At 39.3% G+C, this 15,159-nt stretch overlaps 1 long non-coding RNA gene across 1 annotated transcript; it reads left to right on the forward strand.

The window, feature by feature from the left end:
* The first annotated feature begins 1,066 nt into the window (after positions 1 to 1,066).
* On the forward strand, positions 1,067 to 7,328 carry LOC147357023 (uncharacterized). The gene is made up of 3 exons (XR_015143728.1): positions 1,067 to 1,203; positions 4,130 to 4,250; positions 7,007 to 7,328. It is a non-coding gene; the product is annotated as an uncharacterized LOC147357023 (long non-coding RNA).
* The last annotated feature ends 7,831 nt before the right edge of the window (positions 7,329 to 15,159 follow it).

The following is a 15,159-nucleotide window of genomic DNA, read 5'->3' on the forward strand; positions in this document are numbered from 1 at the left end:
AAGCTTTCAGCAAAGCCCTTTTCTAGGGAAGCTGAAGAAGTGGCCTGGTTACTTCTGGGGTCAGAGACTTTGTTCTTGAGGTCAGGTCATGGTCAGGTCATGATGTTCCTGCAAAGCAAATGCTACGCTCAGTTCTGACAAGACAGGGTCAGGTCCCAAGGCACCACCTTCTACCTCCCAGGTCCAGGCCCAGGAGAGGAGGAGGGGTCCTGGGCGGGCAGGTTATCCTTCTCGGGTTCAGGAGGGCATCCATCCAGCACCCAGTCTGCGTCCTCCCACCAGTGCACGGCCCTGGCTGAGGAGGCAGGTCTCAGCTGGCAGCAGTTGCAGAGCCAGGTCCCAGACCCCACCCAACCAACTAAATTACTGTTATTACAAGGGTGAATGCTGGTTTCAGGCAAAAAATACCTTGACTTAGATCAGGTAGAGAGAGACTTCTGCTCTGCTAGGCAGGCATACGCCCATGCGCAGCAGGAAGAAGTTATAGAAGAAAGAGATCTGCGCCCCAATTACCAAGAAGTAACTTGAGTATGAAGTCTCTCAGGGAGGAGTTGTTAGGGGAGGCACACTGATTGAAACCGCCCACCCTGGCCAGGCACCACAGTAACCAATTGCATGAGTTGTTTTATGACAGGAGGTCCTGCTAAGGAACAAGGAACTAATAAGCCACCACCAACTGGAAGAGTTTGGGAAAGCTCAAAAGGAGACACGACATGTCCGACCACCTCCTAGAATCCTTCTCTCTGGCATCCATCTTGGTTGAACAAGGCGTGCACCACCAGGAAGGACTCTGAGTCAGAATGATTGGCTAAGGACAACCCGGAAACTAATCCCGTCACCATAAAACCCAAGACTGCAAGCCATGTGGCAGAGCTGTTCTCCTGGGGTCCTTTACCCTACTACTCTCCACCGGGGTGCCCTTTCCCAATAAAATATCTTGCTTTGTCAGCACGTATGTCTCCTTGGACAATTCATTTCCGAGTGTTAGATGAGAGCCCAGTTTCGAGCCCTGGAAGGAGTCCCCCTTCCTGCAACAAATGGCGAGTCTGGCGGGGACTCTTCTTCACTGCAACTGACATCCTGACCACTTGGGGGTACTCAGGGGCCAGCTTGCCTGCCAATGGACCAGACCCAGCAGCCGCAACTGGGACCTTTTTGTCCCTGGTCTCCTGATGAGGACAACTGACCAGAGTGCCACGACCGGTAAAGAACAAGAGACTTTATTGACCTCTCTCCCCTTTTCTCTCTCTCTCTACTCTCCTTAACCCTTCCTATCCTTCCCCTTTTTACTAGTCCCCCGGTCCTGGACACAGGAATGTGATGATCGAAGGGCCTCAGCCTGAGCTGAGGATTGGAGACTGATCACCTCCTCTTGGCAGAGAAGTTGAATTCTGGTTCCGTTCTGGTCTGATTTCTGGTAGGGCCGAGTTCCAGTCCTCCCTTCTCTGGAGGCCCAGGCCTGGGTGTCTGCAGGTGGCAGGAGATGTCTGTAAGGCCACCCCTTTTGCCCCCCTCTCCTGCCTCCTCCCCCTTCTTTCAACCTGGCTTCCTTTCCTTCCTTTGAAATCTTTGAAGACCTGAGATATTTTCCTTTACTCTGTTCGCACTTGGATCTGAAGTTCTGTGTCTGTATAGGAGGTTTTCTGAGAGACTGTTTTCTTGTATTTAAGGGAGTGTCTGATGAGGACACTGCTGCAATTTTGTTAGAACTTGATTTTATTTCCCTGTGCCTTGAGACCAGGGCTCTGGCTCTGTTCTCGGGAACACTTACCTAGACCATCTTTAACTCCTGAGACTGAGGAAAAAAGGGGAAAAGACTTTAAAAGTATTATCTATTCCAACTGTTTTTTATAAACTAGTAAACTTTATATTGTAATATCCAATTCATGACTAAGCATAGAAAATAAAGCTAGATCTTGCATTGTGTCTGTCTAAATATGTCTTGGCATGTCTTTGTCTCTGGATAGTATTTGTGAGGTTAATTTGTAAATGAGCTGTATTTAATTGGCTTAAAGAAAAGTAAGTCCTTACAAATCAAATAATTCTAAATTAAACAATAAATTCTAGTTTCATGTGAAGTGGGAAATATTCAGTATTAAATACCTGATATTAATGTTTGTTTCTTGACCTGTCTAATATAAACATGTCTTAGAGTAATTAACATTAAGTAGAATATTTTCACTGTACCTAGTAAGCTAAATATTGTATCTGTTACAAGTTTGTCAATAGGGAAATTACCTCTAGTGAAGAAACTTCTAAAAAAAATGTAAATGAGATATGAGCTTTTGGATAAACTCTATTAGGAATAATTATTCTTTAGAAATATCTGTTTAAAATATTCTCTCCAGATGGGCATAACTTGAATTTCTAAGGGTTGTGCTAAACGAAGTGTTGAAAGTCTATTGAATAGTTAGATCATTTCCAAATAAAATAAGATTTTGAAGCATTTACTACTAAACACTAATTTTGTTTTACAGAGAAACAAAGAGATTCGGAGCTATAAATGAATAATGTTTGGTGCCATCCTAAAATGTTCTAAGAAAGCAAGGGTTTTAGAGACTATCACTGGTATTTATGCTGGCCAATCTATAAAATGCTAATATGAAAGTTAGTTCTTGGTTGCTAAAGAAAAGTAGGAAGTGTGTTTTCAGTAAAAAAAAAAAAAAAGAATGAAAAAATGCTAAAAAGAGTTATGCATGACCAAGATTTTCTAAAATTGGATTACAATTAGTTAGATAAATGGGTTTTGTTACGAATGACACAAGCATAAGAAAACTGGTTAGAGCCAACTAGGTCCAAGATGGCGGAGCTGACTTTCACTAGACCTTGAGCCTTGGTATTTATGCCCACTGTGACATATCAGCAAGCTAAATGATACACCCATCAACATTGACTAAATCTGACCAAATGTTCTAAACCTTTTTAATTGATCTTTTCAATAAAACTTACTAAATCGAATTCTTTTGAAGTTCCTTTGACCTCTAGCTAACTTTGGGGTGCTTCAGAGGGCCCCTGAAACATCCCAAAGAGAGATATTAAACTGTGTTTATTTGGTTGGTTAAATTACATGAAAGAGATTATCAAATGAGTAATAAATCCACTCATGTTACAATGTATGGTAAAATTACTGATACAGAGATCCTAGAAATTATATCTGTTCTTAACATTCTTAGGGCTTCCCTGGTAGCTCAGCGGTTAAAGCGCCTGCCCACAATGCGGGAGACCTGGGTTCGATCCCTGGGTTGGGAAGATCCCCTGGAGAAGGAAATGGCAATCCACTCCAGTATTCTTGCCTGGAGAATCCCATGGACAGAGGAGCCTGGTGGGCTACAGTCCACGGGGTCGCAAAGAGTCGGACACTACTGAGCAACTTCACTTCACTTTAACATTCTTATATGTCCTGGTATACTAATGGAAAACCTGATGACTTCACAAAAGTTAACAAAAGGACTGAATGAACTAGCGAATATGCTTATAACTTTTATGGTTTGTATCTGAAAAATTACGGGTTTGAATCTTACATTTTCTGGGAGTAGGGAAAATCTTCCTCTCAAACTAATTATGACAATACTTTGGTAAAATTATATATTATAAGCCAAACAGTTATATTTTCTCTCTATCTGACTCCTCCAGAAATTGGAAACTCTTAGGTTTCCAGTTTATCAAATGAGTTAGGAAGATTATCTCACTAAAAGGTACAAAAATCTCAAGGAACTTTTGAGACCTTAAAAAGGGAAGAATTCACCTAGATTTGTTAGGCAAAATCTGTGATAAGCCTTTGGTGTGAGTTTCCCAGCCCTGTTTTATTTTGAAAGTTCAGTCTGAGACTCTATAAATGTTTCAGCAAAATAAAAAGTCTGTGATCAATCATGGTTATATAAATCATCAGACCAAAATTAGTGGGAACAGACCTATTTTGCAAACAAACTAGCCTTAATTTGGTTATATATGATAAAAATGAGGGTAATTTTAGGGAGAAAAAGATGTTTCAATATATGCTAAATCCAAGTTTGTTAAAGGAGGTCTGCATCTAGTAAGATTCATTTCTTGGATAGTTCTTTGCTGTTATGTGATATTAATGTAAAATTTAATTGAATTTGTAAAGAACACCCTAAGTTTGTTTCTGAAGCTTATCTCAGTAATCTACATTTGGATGAAGATCAGATGCCTCAATGACCTGCATCAAGAACTGGAAAAAGACATAATTTAAGGGACTGTCTCCAACCTGGATGGAAGGACGTTTTTATCAGGTACTCTTAACTGGCTCATGCACGAAACTGAAGGGAAATTAACTTTTAGATTAATTCCCACTTCCAAAGGCCCTTACACTAGATTGGTCTATAGAGAAGACAGCTGACCTGATCTCACCTTAAAATGATGCTCAAACAGGAGAAACTACATGATCGTTTATAATGTTTTCTTGACTTCTTAGACCTCTGCATATAAATCAAATGCTTTTCTATCATAGACCTGATCCTATGCTAGTTTTAGAAATCAATCCAATTGTTGGGTGTGTGGCCAATTACCTATATCTAGTTCTGGATTACCTTGGTAAATTACTACAAGGCTCTAACTGGTTGGCCCTGAGAAAATTTACTTAGAAAAAAAAAAAAAATTATCGTCATATTCAGGTCACTGTGATATTACTAGATGGGATCCCCTCACCAGGTCAATTAATAATGCCTGCTCTGACTCTGGCCATAAATTTGTGCTTTCTTCTATCACTCAAACTCAATCAGAGCAACAAGCAAAGTTTCAGCAAAGGAGGAAAACATCTCCCACAATTATGGGATGGATTTGTATAGATAACTCCAGGTTATGGTAATTTAAGTTTAAAGTCTCCTCTATGTTGGAAACAATTAAATCATACTAAGGTTAATCAGTCTAGTAATACTAGAAAACTGGCCTATGTGCCTTATAGACAGTGCCAATATATAATTTCCCTGGAAGATAAAGATTCGTACAGAGTAGACTAAGTCAGATGACCTGGGATATACTGGGCTACATCTAATGGAAGCTCTTAAGTCTTACTTGTGACTTTACTAATACTGCTGGCTATGTTATTTGTATTTCACAATTTTAATTGTGTTTTACACAATTAAACAAAAAATAGCTGTTTTACAAAATTGCTGTTTCTTACACTGCTAAATGTGTGACTGAGGCGTCTGATAAAATAATATATAGTTCCATATGAGATTGATGATGGTAACAGTGTAACTCTAGATATGGGAAGAGGCAACAAGAGGGAATGTTGTTCTGGACCAAGAGGCTAGTAAGACAGGTGGTCCAGAGAATTTTGGATACTGTTTTATGGCCTAGTCCAGTAACAGCACATTGAATGGCCTGTCAACAAAATCTTTGCCAAACCTGAGAATGGACATTCTCAGCACCATGGGATAAAATGGTGAAGAAATGCACCCCTCAGAATCATGGTCAAGTTTATGAGCAATGGGGGCTCTGCCAACTGAAAACTGACACTTGCCATCTACATCTACAAAGATTAAATCATGGCCACTGCCACTGCTGACCTTCAATTCCCCTGAAAGGAGTTCAGGATGAAAATCAGGAATGAGGCACTCTGTGCTCTGGGGAAAAACTGGCAGAACAGGCCTTCAGATAGATCTTTTCAAGAAAAGACTTTATGAGTCCCAAATCTTACATCTTTTCATACCTAGAGAAACACCGACATCGTTAACAGTGAAATCTGCTTTGGCTATTAAGGAAAAATTTACAATTAAAAGTCCAAATAGAGCAGCTACAGTTCAGACATCTTGGGAAATAACTAGGTGATGCTATGGGTGTACTTTCAGATTAGACCTTGTCTTGCTAAACACTTGAGATTTCTGAGGCATGTCCAGCTTGGATGCCACCATTCTCAAAACAATGTATGCTGGAAGCTAGTAACTGCAACCTTACTTTTTATAAAACTAGGAAACTGGCTACCTGGCTACATGTCTCCCTGAAGTGCCAGGTTCAGACTGGGTTTCAGGCCTATACTTCTAAAAAGAAATGAGATTTATTTTGTCTACTAAATTCCAGTTATCACTCCTCCAACTACTTCTAATTGGGTCTGTTGCACCAAAATAGCAGACCAAGGGATTGAGATTTTAATCGTACAAGACTGAGATCTAGAACTTGGAACTCAGGAATACTTCCAAGTCGGTGTCTATTCTCCAGGCTGAGGCAGTCCTATGCCCCATTTTCACAGGAAGTTATCACAATCATGGCTGCCTCGTTCCCTAAATTAAAACTGAGCAGAACTCTGTGGGGCTCTGGAGTACAGATCTGTTCTGTGTTCTCCATTTCTTGTCTGTAGGATATAGGCTTCATTCAGCCTCCTTGACCTTCCCTGAGCTCCAAAGGGTGGATTCAAATGATTGCTCATCAGGGAAGGGAGGGGATACAGAAACAGGAGAAACAATCAAATGGTGGTACAGCCTCCAGACAGGGTCCTGGTTCCTACTCAAAGAAATAAGCATAACAATGTCTTTGAGTTCTTCTACAGAACTAGAGCCCCAAACTAGGTGGAGGATGATAACTTCAGACTAAACACAAGATTCCTGGGGCACAGCTCTTTTGCCTCACCAGCAATCAATCAAAAAAAAAAAAAAAAAAAAGTCACAAATCCTGTAGCCCTCACCCCAAATGTTGCCTCCTGTTTCTGGGGACCAGTGATTACCATCCTGTTAGGTCTCCTATTTCATCTCTGAGAGGAGCCAACAGTTTCAAACTAAATTGCTGTTATTACAAGGGTGAATGCTGGTTTCAGGCAAAAAATACCTTGGCTTAGATCAGGTAGAGAGAGACTTCTGCTCTGCTAGGCGGGCCTACACCCATGCACAGCAGGAAGAAATTACAGAAGAAAGAGACCTCGGCCCCAATTCCCACGAAGTATCTTGAGTATGACGCTTCTCAGTGGGGAGCTGTTAGGGTAAGCACACTGATTGAAACCGCCCACCCTAGCTAGGCCCCACAGTAACCATTTGCATGAATTGTTTTACGACAGGAGGTCCTGCTAAGGAACATGGAACTAATAAGCCACCACCAACTGGAAAAGCTCGGGAAAGGTCAAAAGGAGACACACATGCCTGACCACTTCCCAGAATCCTACTCTCTTGCATCCATCTTGGCTTAACAAGGTGTGTACCACCAGGAAGGACTCTGAGTCAGAATGATTGGCCAAGGGCAACCTGGAAACTAATCCCATCGCCATAAAACCAAATAACACCTAAGACAGCAATCATGTGTGAGAGCTGTTCTGGGGTCCCTTACACTATTGCCTTCCACCTGGGTGCCCTTTCCCAATAAAATCTCTTGCTTTGTCAGCACGTGTGTCTCCTCAGACTATTCATTTCTGAGTATTAGACAACAGCTCAGTTTTGGGCCCTGGAAGGGGTCCCCTTCCTGCAACACCCCACTGTGGATAGCAGGTGGCAGTCATCTGTGCTCTGTGCAGTCAGAGCCCTTCAGTAAGACACTGATCTCAGTTGCAAACCTAAAGATAGGGATGCTGAAAGAGTTCTCAACCTCTCATTTCTAGAGACCCATTAGTGCTCTCACCTTCATGCTAACCAACCTGAAATCACAAGTGTTTTGACACATGTATAACATGTTTTTTAGCAAATTATAGCAGTCACATCTCGCTAGTGGCTACCAACTATAATACACAAAAACCACTATATATGTTTATATATGTGTGCAGATAACTCATGCAGTTGATTTCAGCAATTTGTGAGCCCATGGACTAGCCTGCCAGGGCCCTCTGTCATGGAATTCTCCAGGCAAGAATACTGGAGTGGTTAGTCATTTCCTTCTTTAGGGGATCTTCCTGGCTCGGGGTTCTAACCCAGGTCTTCTGGATTGCAGGTGAATTCTTTATTGTCTGAGCCACCAGGGAAGACTGAATGAATCTTAAAATCAGCACCCCTTATTCTGCCATTTCTGACAGATTATGGCAGAACAGGAACTTTGGTAGGGATTCCCAGGTGGCTCAGTGGTAAAGAATTTGCCTGCCAATGCAGGAGACATGGGTTCAGTCCCTAGGTTGGGAAGATACTTTGGAGGAGGAAATGACAATCCACTTCAATATTCTTGCCTGGAAAATACCATGGACAGAGGAGCCTGTTGGGATATAGTCCATGGGGTCACAAAAAGCGGGACACAACTAAGTGATTGAGTATGCACGGATATATATATAGGATGTTAAGAACCCTCTTGTTTATTATCTTTTCATTTTCTGGCCATTTCAAGTAACAAAGAAGAGGGCTCTGCCCCATGAGAGTATTTAGCCTGAGGGGCAAAGAGGGATGTGGCCCTTTTCTGGTTTCCATGGTAACCAATGAGCCAATCTGCTGTTCATTCCCGCTGTAACTGGTAGACTCCTTATCCCCCCCAGAGTAAAGAATGCTGCAGCTCCTGTCTTCTGCCTGTCCCCTGCTATCCACAGTGGGTATCTCTCTGAGAGGGTAACAGGCAGGAAGGCCAGGGGTCTCCAAATGGAGGAAATAGGCTGCAAGTGTCAGACATTTTTATCTCTCTCTTAAGCAGCAGGAGGAAACAAACTAGCAATATGTTTTCTCTCTCTCTCTCTCTCTTTTTTTTTTCCCTTCTCTATACAAATGTAAAGGGAGGTTTCTCTTAAAATACTGTGTTGCCATAATGACCCCTGGTTTCACCTAAAGTTAACTATTCTCAAACCTTGAGTTAACTAATGCATTCTTCTTATGGAAATGTTTGTCTTAAGCTATGTTAATGTACTATGCCTTTACCCCAAACTCTGTCTTCAAGTTGGTTCTGCCTAATGGCTCAGAACCTACTTGACAAACCATTATGTTATACTCAGACATTGTTCCCCTAATCTATGTAAACGATGCTATTTGTATGGTAATCTGCCTTTCTACAAGATTCAAGTCAGTCCTCTTATGGCCCAGGTTGACTCCTCTGATGCCAGGATTATCCCAAAATACATCTTATGGGTGAGGGGCCTGGTGCCATTCTGAGTTTTAAGACATTCCTTTCTTTCATTAACAGACTGCTAGAGACTATATAACATCCAGCTGAAGACTAGCAGGGGGGTACTCTTTCTGCCCCCTTCTGATGCCTATGTCAGAAGCTTTCTCTATCTCCTTTATACTTTAATAAAACTTGATTACACAAAAGCTCTGAGCAATCAAGCCTCATCTCTGGCCCTGGATTGAAGTCTTCTCCTCTAGAAGCCAAGAATCCTGGCATCTGTTCATGGTTCAGCAACAACCTTTCATTACCCGGACCCTTTTACTTCAGATATGTAAGACATCCCATCTATTAAACCTTTGATATCTCTGTCAACTCTGGAATCTTTCTTTGGTCTCAAGTCCAGGCAAAGGACAGGGCTTGCGGGCCTATAAAGTGTATCCCAACACTTCTGTAGTGTATTTGGCTGACCTGATTTGGTGATTCATTTGTAGGTATTTCCTGGGCTCGTGCATACATTCCAGGTACTCATGAGCCCTTGAAACACTGAAACAACAATGCCAACATCCAGATCTTAGAGGATTTCCCAGAAGGTGTTCCACTTGAGGGGACAGGTATGGACACAGGGCCCAGGGCACCTGTGCTGAACATCATCAGAGACGAGGTGACGAGGGAGGGAGGGACATTGCATCTCCTCACGAGCCCATCCCTCCACCACTAACTCTGAGATCAGGGAGGGAGGGACACAGGGCTTTCAGAGAGAATGATCAGCACACTGAACACTACACACCCCACTGAGAGAATGAACTAAGGCACAAGGAGCTGAAATGACAGATCATGCTCATAGACTGGAGACTTAGTACCATTGAGATTTCTACACTACTCAAAGCTAAGTAAAATTCATTGCAACACCGATTAAAATATTAACATCATTTTCATAGAAATGGAAAAAATCCAAAAATATATATGGAACTACTAAGGACTCCACATAGACAAAATAATCTTGAAAACAAAGATCAAAGTATCTCACCTCCTGATTTCAAAACACATTACACAGATATAGGAATCAAAGCTGTATGATACTGACATGGAAATAGATACATAGCCCTAAAGACCAGAATAAAGAGCCCCAAGAAAACTCATGGATACATGGTCAAATGAAATTCGTCAAGGTTCTAAGACAATGAAATCGGAAAAGGGTAGTATCTTCAATAAGTCAATCGGATGAAAAGATAACCTACAGAAAAATTAGAAGCCATATATCAGATAAGGAGCTCATACTCAAAATACACAAAATACCACAGCTCAAATGCAAAACAAAATATTAAAAAAAGTAAATAAGGGAGTTGAGGAATGTGCAAAGAATTAAACTGATGTTTCAGGAACAACAAAACAAATGGCTAGCATACAAAGGAAAAGGTTTTCAACCTGACTAATCATCAGGGCAAAGTAAATCAACACCTCATGCCTGTTAGGTTGTATATTATAAAGGGAAAGAACAGGTTAGGCCATGATGTGGGGAGCTGGAACCTTTACACACTGCTGGTGGGAATGTAAATTGTGTGGCTATGTTGTGGAAAACAATAAAAGGTTCCTTATAAAAGTATAAAAAGAATATCATATGATTCCACAAATAAGGTTCTCGATATATATACCAAGGAAATTAAATCAGTATCACAAAGAGATATCTGCAGTCCTAAATTCACTGCATCACTTTCCACAACAGCCTAGATACACAATCCACTTCAGCTAACAAAGAAGTATTCTGTGCCTGAGGTAACTTTAGATAACTGGGAGAAACTTAATTCTCAAAATAACTGCTTAAGTCTCTTAGCCCCTTAGGGAGGATGAAAACAATATTATAATTAAAGTAGCATGTCAAAATTATCTTAGTCTGAAGTGATGCCATAAGGGTTGTACAGATAGGGAAGCCTCATATACACACAGCACCATCCAGAGGAAATAGACAAAGTACCTGAAAAAGAATTCAGAAAATGATAGTAAAAATGATCAAAAACCTTGCCAACAGAATGGAGAAAATGCAAGTATCAATTAACAAAGAGCCAGAAGAATTAAAAAATAAACATACAGAGACAAAAGGATTACTGAAATTAAAAATACTGTAGAAGGAATCAATGGCAGAATATCTGAAGCAGAAAAATGGATCAATGAACTGGAAGATAAAATGGTGGAAATAACTGCTGAAGAGCAGAATAAAGTAAAAAGAATGAAAAGAACTGAGGTTAGTCTCAGAGAACTCTGGGACAATATTAAATGCACCAACATTATATTATAGGGGTCCAAGAAGAGAAGAGGAAAAGAAAGGATATGAGAAAATTTCTGAAGAGATTATAGTTGAAAATTTTCCCAACATGGAAAAGGAAATAGTCAATCAAGACCACAAAGTGCAGACAGTCCCATCTGGATAAACCCAAGGAGAAACACACCAAGACACATACTAATCAAACTAACAAAGATTAAACACAAAGAAAGACTATTAAAAGCAGCAAGGGAAAAACAACAAGGAACATACAAGGGAAACCCCATATGTTTAACAGCTGATCTTTCAGCAGAAGCTCTGCAGGCCAAAGGAAGTGGCAGGATATATTTAAAATACTGAAAGGGAAAAAATATATATATACAACAAAAATTACTCCACCTAGCAAGAATCTCATTCAAAATTGATGGAAATTAAAATGCTTTTCAGACAAGCCAAAGTTAAGAGAATTCAGTGCCACCAAACCAGCTTTCAACAAATGTTAAAGAAACTTATATAGTTGGGAAATAAAAGCAAAGAAAAAGATCTACAAATGCAAACCCCAAAGAATTAAGAAAATGGCAGTAGAAATATGTATATCAATAAGGACTTTAGATGTAAATGGAATGGGGAGGGAGGAAGGAGGAGGGTTCAGGATGGGGAACACAGGTATACCTGTGATGGATTCATTTCGATATTTGGCAAAACTAATACAATATTGTAAAGTTTAAAAATAAAATAAAATTAAAAAAAATAAATGTAAATGGATTAAATGCTTCAACCAAAATACACAGACTGGCTGAATGGATACAAAAACAAGATGCATATATATGCTGTCTAAAAGAAACCCACTTCAGACCTAAAGACACATATAGACTAAAAGTGAGAGGATGGAAAAATACATTTCATGCAAATGGAAAGCAAAAGAAAGCCCAATTAGCAATCCTCATATCAGAGAAAGTAGACCTTAAAGAATGTTACAAGAGATAAGGAAGGACACTACATAATGATCAAGGGACAGATCCAAGAGGAAGACATAACAACTGTAAATATCTATGCACCCAACATAGGAGTACCTCAATACACAAGACAAACACTAACAGACATAAAAAGAGAAATTGACAGAAACACAGTAATAGTAGGAGACTTTAACACCCCACTTACACCAATAGACAGATCATCAAAACAGAAAATTAATAAGGAAACACAAGTCTTAAATGATTCATTAGACTAGATGGATCTCATTGATATCTTCAGGATATTCCATCCAAATGAAGAAGAATAGATGTTCTTCTCAAGTGCTGTGGAACATTCTCCAGGATAGAAAATCCAGGGTCACAAATCAAACCTCAGTAAATTTAAGAAAATTGGAATTGTATCAAGCACATTTTCCAACCACAGCACTATGAGACTAGATATCAATTATGAGGAAAAAAACTGTAAAAAACATGAACACATGGAGATTAAACAATATGTTTCTAAATAATGAACCGGTTACTGAAGAAATCAAAAGGGAAACACAAAAATTCCTAGAAACAAATGACAGAGAAAACACAACAACTCAAAACCTATGGGATGCAGCAGTTCAAAAATGAAAGTTTATGGAAATACAATCCTACCTCAAGAAATAAGAGAAACATCAAATAGACAACTTAAATTTATACCTAAACGAACCTAAAAAAAAAGAAGAACAAAAACAATTAGTAGAAGGAAAGGAATCATAAAGATCAGAGCAGAAATAAGTGAAAAAGAAATAAAAGAAACAATGGTAAAGATTAATAAAACCTGGTTCTTTGAGAAGATAAACAAAATTGACAAACCCTTAGCCAGACTCATCAAGCATAAAAGAGAGAATAGTCAAATCAACAAAATTAGAAATGAAAAAGAACAGCTTACAACAGACAATGCAGAAATACAAAGGATTAGGACTTCACTTTCACTTTTCACTTTCATGCATTGGAGAAGGAAATGGCAACCCACTCCAGTGTTCTTGCCTGGAGAATCCCAGGGACAGGGGAGACTGGAGGGCTGTCGTCTATGGGGTCGCACAGAGTCGGACATGACTGAAGCGACTTAGCAGCAGTAGCAGCAGCATGATACTATTATTAACAACTTACATGGCAACAAAATGGATAACCTGGAAATAAGGGACATATTTTTAAAAAAGCTCAATCTTCCCATACTGAACCAGGAAGAAATAGAAATTATGAACAATTCCATTATGAGCACTACAATCAAAGCTGTAATCAAAAATCTACCCCAAAACCAAAAGCCCAGGACCAGATGGCTTCACAGGTGAATTCTATCAAACGTTCAGAGATGAACTAATGCCTATTCTTCTAAAACTCTTTCAGAAATTGCAGAGGAAGGAACATTCCCAAACTCATCCTACAAGGCCACTATCACTCTGATACCAAAACCAGACAGACAAAACAAAACAAAACAAAAAACTATATACCAATATCAGTGGTGAACATAGATGTAAAAATCCTCAAAAAAATTCTAGTAAAAATAATTCAACAGCATATTAAAAAGCTCATACACCTTGATCAAGTTGGGTTTATTCCATGGGTGCAAGGATTCTCAATATATGCAAATCAATCATTTGCATATATTATGTTAACAAATTGAAGGTAAAAAACCATATGACAATCTCAATAGATGCACAAAAATCCTTTGAGAAAAGTCAGCACTCACATATGATTAAAATTCTTCAAAAAATGGACATAGAAGGAACCGACCTCAACATAGCAAAGGCCATATATGATAACAGCAAACATTATTCTCAATGGTGAAAAACTGAAAGCATTGCCTCTACGATCAGGAACAAGACGAGGGTGTCCACTTTCACCACTACTATGCAACATAGTTTTGAAAGTCCTAGCTACAGCAATCAGAGAAGAAAAAGTAAGAAACACAATCCAGATTAAAGAAAAGAAGAAGAAATAAAGCTCTCACTGTTTGCAGATGACATGATACTACACATAGAAAACCCTATAAATACTATCAGAAAATTACTAGAGATAATCAGTGTTAGCAAAGTCACAGGATACAACATAACTACACAAATCACTTGCATTTCTATATACTAACAATGAAAAATCAGAAAAATAAATTAAGAAATCAATCCCATTCACCATTGAAAAAAATAATTAAGTATCTAGGGATAAACTTACCTAAGGAGACAAAATAGCTGTATACAGAAAATTATAAGACACTGATGAAACAAATCAAAGATGACATAAATGGATCAAGAGATATTTTATATTCCTGGGTAGGAAGAATCAATATTGTGAAAATGACTATCCTACAGAATCAATGTGATCCCTATCAAATTATCAATGACATTTTTCACAGAACTAGAACAAAATATTTCACAATTACATATGGAAACTCAAAGGACCCCAAATAGCCAAAGCAGTCTTGAGAAAGAAGAATGGAGCTGGAGGAATCAAGCTTCCTGACTTCAGATTATACTACAAAGCTACAGTCATCAAGACAGTATAGTACTGGCACAAAACCAGAAATATAGCCCAATGGAACAAGATAGAAAACCCAGAAATAAACCCATGAGCCTATGGGTACCTTATTTTTGACAAAGTAGGTAAGAATATACAATGGGGCAAAGACAGCATCTTCAATAAGTAGTGTTGGGAAAACTGGAATGCTACATGTAAAAGAATGAAATTAGAACCTTTCCTAACACCATTCACAAAGCAAAACTCAAAATGGATTAAATGCCTAAATGCAAGACCAGAAGCTATAAAACTCTTAGAGGAAAACATAGGCAGAACACTTGATGACATAAATCAAAAGAAGATCTTCTGTGACCCATCTCCTAGAGTTATGGAAACAGAGCAAAAGTAAACAAGTGGGACCTGATTAAACTTAAAAACTTTTGTACAGGAAAGGACACTATAAGCAACATGAAAAGACACCCCTTAGAATGG

Source organism: Bos grunniens, chromosome 16, assembly GCF_055505025.1.
Source record: "Bos grunniens cultivar Pamir isolate PY7600 chromosome 16, Bosgru_T2T1.0, whole genome shotgun sequence".
Lineage (NCBI taxonomy): Eukaryota > Metazoa > Chordata > Mammalia > Artiodactyla > Bovidae > Bos > Bos grunniens.